Source organism: Salvelinus sp. IW2-2015, linkage group LG31 (genome assembly GCF_002910315.2).
Source record: "Salvelinus sp. IW2-2015 linkage group LG31, ASM291031v2, whole genome shotgun sequence".
NCBI lineage: Eukaryota > Metazoa > Chordata > Actinopteri > Salmoniformes > Salmonidae > Salvelinus > Salvelinus sp. IW2-2015.
In genome coordinates this window covers 323,923-329,922 of record NC_036870.1, presented here as the reverse complement: position 1 = coordinate 329,922, position 6,000 = coordinate 323,923, and the positions used below count along the sequence as shown (strand labels likewise).

Sequence of the window (6,000 nt, the reverse complement as noted above, 5' to 3'; positions counted from 1 at the left end):
AACAGGGCTGGGCTGGTGACTGAGCCTCACCCTGCCATGTAAGGCAAGACAGTAGGTTCCCATGCTACAGTAGGTTCCCATACTGAGTCTCACACACACCGACAGACACACAGTCGCAACAGTCAGATCACCGTCAGGAAGGCCCACGGACAACTAATCTGATACAGGTACATTGAAAATGGGTGGCATGTGGGCTTGTGAGACAGGTAGAGGTGAAGCTACTCTAGACTAGTGTGCTGACACAGTTTAAAGTAGAGCTCTGGTGTGTTTCTATATAAAGCGTTGTTTGCTTTCTGTTTGTATTACAGTAATAGTGTTAACCTGTGATTTAGATGTAAAGGTACTTTATTATTGTAGTAGTGGTGAGAGATTTTAAATTGGTTATTCTCAGGTGTGTTTGTATGTAAACGTTTGATTGCTCTTAGACAAGGAGACAATGGTTTTTGATATTGACTTCATATATCAGTAATCGTGTTAACCTGTGACTGAGAGCATATTTTTAATGCTGAGTTGTCATTATAAGAAGTTCCTCTAATGTAAGCAGCAATGCTAACATTTTGGGATGGTTGAATATATAGTGTATGATGATGAGTTCATTTTGTTTCCATAACCAGAATTTGTATAGATGGGATTAGTCAATGTGGCTCTGTTGAATTTCCCCAAGTATAATTTATTGTATCCATTGTCAGGAGAGAGAGATTATATATATTAGTACCAGTCAAAGGTTTTGACACACCTACTCATTTAAGGGTTTTTCTTTATTTTCTAGATTGTAGAATAATAGTGAAGGCATCAAAACTATGAAATAACACATATGGAATCATGTAGTAACCAAAAGTGTTAAACATACCAATATATATTTTGTAYTTGAGATTCTTCAAAGTAGCCACCCTTTGCCTTGTTGACAGCTTTGCACATACTTGGCATTCTCTCAACCAACTTCATGAGGAATGCTTTTCCAACATTCTTGTAGGGGTTCCCACATATGCTGAGCACTTGTTGGCTGATTTTCCTCATACCTGCGGTCCAACTCATTCCAAACCATCTGTAGGGTTGAGGTCGGGTGATTGTGGAGGCCAGGTCATCTGATGCAGCACTCATCACTCTCCTCCTTGGTAAAAAAAAGCCCTTACACAGCCTGAAGGTGTGTTTTGGGTAATTGTCCTGTTGAAAAACAAATGATAGTCCCATTAAGGGCAAACCAGATGGGATGGCGTATTGCTGCAAAATGCTATGGTAGCCATGCTGGTTAAGTGTGCCCTGAATTCTAAATAAATCAGACGGTGTCACCAGCAAAGCACCATCACACTGCCGCCTCCATGCTTCACGGTGGGAACCACACATGCGGAGATCATCCATTCACCTACACTTACGTTTGGGRGTGGGGGAGTTTTGCCCGGGCTAAAGACAGCTATATCGGTCTGCTAATACAGGACTAGTAAAGGCCTAGTGCACTACTTTTTCAGGGGGTGCTGCAYCCTCAGCACCCCTACTACCCGCAAGTATGGAACGACCCAGTAGCAAAGTAGTATTAACTAAGCAAAATGTTCAGATATTACAGATGCTGTATATTAATTTGATCCTTGTTGCAGGAAATGCAAACTTGTAGTGTATTCCAGGTTTAAAAAGACTTCTATGGTTTGTAATTTCCACTTTAAATTTCAGACATCATTTGCCCTAACGAAAAATGTATCCACCCCTACAAAAAACATCCATGAATTATAATCCACATAATAATTCCCATTTCCTGCTGTGAAAAACTGGGTCAAATTAAGATACGGCATGTGTACTTTAGAAGATATTTGTAAAATAATTTTGTGTATCCCTTAAATAGCAATAAATTGTTAATGTATGTATTGTGCCTGTGCTTTTGGACTTGATAGAATCACAAAAGGGAGTTCCAGATCATTTTCATGGCTTACCTAGGATGTGATTCARTATTGGGGCTCCCAAGTGGCGCARCGGTTGAAGGCTAGAGGCATCACTACAGACACACTGGTTAGAATCCAGGCTGTATCACAACCGGCCGTGATTGGGAGTCCCATAGGGCAGCGCACAATTGGCCCAGCATCGTCCAGGTTTGGCCGGTGTAGGCCGTCGTTGTAAATACGAATTTGTTCTTAACTGACTTGCCTAGTTAAATAAAATAAAAATTATATTCTTGTGCTGTTGTAAACCATTTAGTTGTTTTGGCTAAAGAATGGAGCGTCACACTTATGAACAGCATGGTTTTTCTGACTTGAGATGAGTGTGTATAACTCCTGCGTACATGTAAATCTTCCATTGCTTTTAAAAGCCCAATATGAAGAGTGAGTAATTTGCTACTAACTTAAGAGMCCAGCTAACACATTTGGTTCCTTGGAAGTTGTGGGAACATATGTTTTTRGTTTCCCATTGGTTCTGTGAATGAAGCCGTAAGTTTCCTCACCGATAACTTTTTTTWAAATGTTCTGAGAATGGAAGTGAACATCATGTTTCAGCAAGACTTTTAATAATACTGCTAGCTTAGGTTAACTGTTTTGAACTCCAAGCAGACATGGAAATTCCTTTGCTTAGGCATTAATCATACAAACACATTGTTTTGGGGATTGTGACACTGCATCAGTGAGATTCAAACCTATGATATTCTGTTGTCTGTCCATGGAACTAGTCCACTATGCCACCAGGATGGAGCAAGTATGCCATGTTTTTTAAACTCATAAGAAAACTGCTCATTTTAGTTTATTCAAACCATAGAGATTAGATAGAGGACTAATCTTTATCTGTGCCATTTATAGCGTCTGTAACAGCATGGGCAGCGCCATTGAGTCTATCTCCATTTTGAAGCAGTCAATTTTCTTCACGATTGGCTGATCCCTCCTGATGACCCGGTTGACAACAACAGGGTCACCAGGAGGGATCAGCCAAAGAAGTTGGAAGTCCCACCCAGTTGACTATATTTAAATGGTCGAAGCCCTCAATGGCGTTGCCCATGCTAAAATGTCCTTTGGGCCACTAGAGGCCTCTATCATTTTCTATGATTCAAACAGACCCCATTTCAAAGGAAACAAGCACTAATTTCAGCTGTGGCCAATTAGGGAGTGAGGCCAACACACCTGAACACACATAACAGGATAGTTTGTTGATGCTGAAACCGGGATATACATTACTGGAACGGTCTATGAACATTACTAAAGTTTTCTTGTGGTTTCCATGGAAAGTTTTCTTAATAACGTTCTTGGAAAMATTTGAGAACATGACTCTAAATAGAAACATGAGGAAACCTGTAGGAAACGTCATGCTGAAGTACTGAAATTACCACAGAAGAACTGCCTGTAATCTAAGGACCTGAAGCCAGGATATGCATATTCTTGATACCATTTTAAAGGAAACACTTTGAAGTTTGTGGAAATGTGAAATTATTGTAGGAAGAAAAAGATAAAAAAAGATAATGCACCCCATTTCCCCCTCCCCCCATTTTCCATCCAATTCGCTTTATTTTTGTAATACATTACACTTGATCATTCTTGAATAAGTACCTCCATTTCTTTTTGTTATTCCTCTAACCTATTTTGTGCCTCTATAGTACAGTTTCCATTACCATCTACTTGCGCTGTTACTTCCTCTATTTCCTTTATTAGTCTCTCTTTTGACCTAAACTGCTTTTGTTTTCATGAGTATTGTATTGAAAGTGTCCCATACAGTAAGGGGATCTGCTGTACCTATGTTGTACAAAAAAAAGTTAATTCTGAATTATTTTGTTAATAACAAATTGTCATCCAATAGGCTTTGATTACATTTCCAATATCCCCGTCCACGTGGAAATTCTGTAAGAGTTAACTAGCTCAATAGATTATTATATATATATTTTTGAAAAAGTGTGGATCATTATTTGGCCCATATAGATTAATTAGCCAGATCTGTTTTTGAACCAATAGCAAATTTAAAACAATCCATCTTCCTTGCGGATCAGTTTGCACAATCGGATAAAAATTTATATTATTTTGAATAATCACCCCTTTTGAGTTTTTGACCATGACAAAAATATATTTCTCCCTCCCAGTCTTTTTCCACCCAAACTCATCTATATTTGTTGAATGATTTTCCTGTAAACAATAGATATTATATTCTTTCTCTTTTAGCCATGTAAAAATGTATCTTTTATTTAACCATTATTTTACCAGGTAAATTGACTGAGAACACATTCTCATTTACAGCAACAATTTGGGGTATGGTTACAGAGATGAATGAGTCAATTGTAAGCTGGAAAAAGCACAATGACGATTAAGTGTCAATATTGCTGTACCATAATAATTTCCACTGTTAAAACCTTTACTTAATACCCATCCCGGATCCGGGAGCATCCTCATCAAAAAAGCTGACTAGCATAGCCTAGCCTAACGGGACAGGGATATCATATAATATAGTTTTCATGAAATCACAAGTCCAATACAGCAAATGAAAGATAAACATCTTGTGAATCCAGCCATCATTTCTGATTTTTAAAATGTTTTACAGCGAAAACACAATATGTATTTATATTAGCTCACTACAATAGCCAAACACACAATGCCATTTACTCCCCGCCAAAATAGCTTTCACAAAACCGACAAAATAGAGATAAAATTAATCACTAACCTTGAACAACTTCATCAGATGACAGTCTTATAACATCATGTTATACAATACATTTATGTTTTGTTCGAAAATGTGCATATTTAGAGCTGCAAATCGTGGTTATACATTGTGAATACGTAGCAACAATTCACCAAAATCTCCGGAGATATTTTGGACAGTCACCTAATCTAATCAAAGAACTCATCATAAACTTTACTAAACTTTACTGTACATGTTGTACAGCAAATGAAAGATACACTGGTTCTTAATGCAACCGCTGTGTTAGATTTTTAAAAATAACTTTACTACAACATACAAAATGCATTATTGTGAGACRGCGCTCACCTATTCTCCGCCGAGTTGGAGTCAACATATTACACAGAAATACGAAATAACATCATAAATTGTCTTACTTTTGCTGAGCTTCCATCAGAATGTTGTGCAAGGAGTCCTATTTCCAGAATAAATCGTTGTTTGGTTTTAGAATGTCCATTTCTTCTGTCGAATTAGCAACCTTGGCTAGCATTGTGGCGCGAACATGCCCATCATCTCTTGGCGCAAAGAACGGAAAATTCCAAAAGTCCCAATAAACGTTGAATAAACTGATCAAACTCGGTTGAAAAATCCTACTTTATGATGTTTTTCTCATATGTATCAAATCAAATCAGAGCCGGAGCAATTCGTCGTGTATACCGAACGCTTTTCAGAAGACAATGTTGAGGTCCCCCGCGCGCCGTCGAAAACAAACAAAATACCGGACCTGTCACTCCAAAAGCTCTTATTCGGCCTCACATTAGGCTAGACACCCCATTCAACCTTCTACTGCCTGTTGACATCTAGGGGAAGGCGTATGAAGTGCATACATATCGATAAATAAAAGCCAGTTGAATAGGCAGGCCCTGAAACAGAGCCTCGTTTTCAGATTTTTCACTTCCTATATGGAAGTTTGCTGCCAAATGAGTTCTGTTTTACTCACAGATATAATTCAAACAGTTTTAGGAACTTCTGAGTGTTTTCTATCCAATAGTAATAATAATATGCATATTGTATGATCTAGAACAGAGTACGAGGCCGTTTAATTTGGGCACGATTTCTTCCCAAGTGAAAACAGCGCCCCCCTATTCACAAGACGTTTTTAAGCATACTGTAGCTGCAACTTTGTAAACCTCCAATTGTCCTAATATTCCACACACTAAAATCTCCCCCATATCTAGGTCTGTTGTTACTAAGACAATCAGACCATCTCCCTGACTCATGATGCACCTTTGCGTCCTAAGGCAAACCCTTGGCCGCCAATTGGTGTTGGCTAGAGGGAAATTTGGGCAGTCCCATGATAACATAATTATCTATGAGGATACCGAAGCTGATGGCTGTGCCAGAGCCGACCGCAAGTCAACCCTGGGC

At 38.7% G+C, this 6,000-nt stretch overlaps 1 protein-coding gene across 1 annotated transcript in view; it reads left to right on the top strand.

The window, feature by feature from the left end:
* LOC111955618 (tuftelin) overlaps positions 1-6,000 on the top strand; it is a 35,624-nt gene continuing 29,624 nt past the window's right edge. Inside the window, exon 1 of the mRNA XM_023975834.2 lies at positions 1-167. The gene's annotated coding sequence lies outside the window, so the exon portion shown is untranslated. The remainder of the gene's footprint in view (positions 168-6,000) is intronic.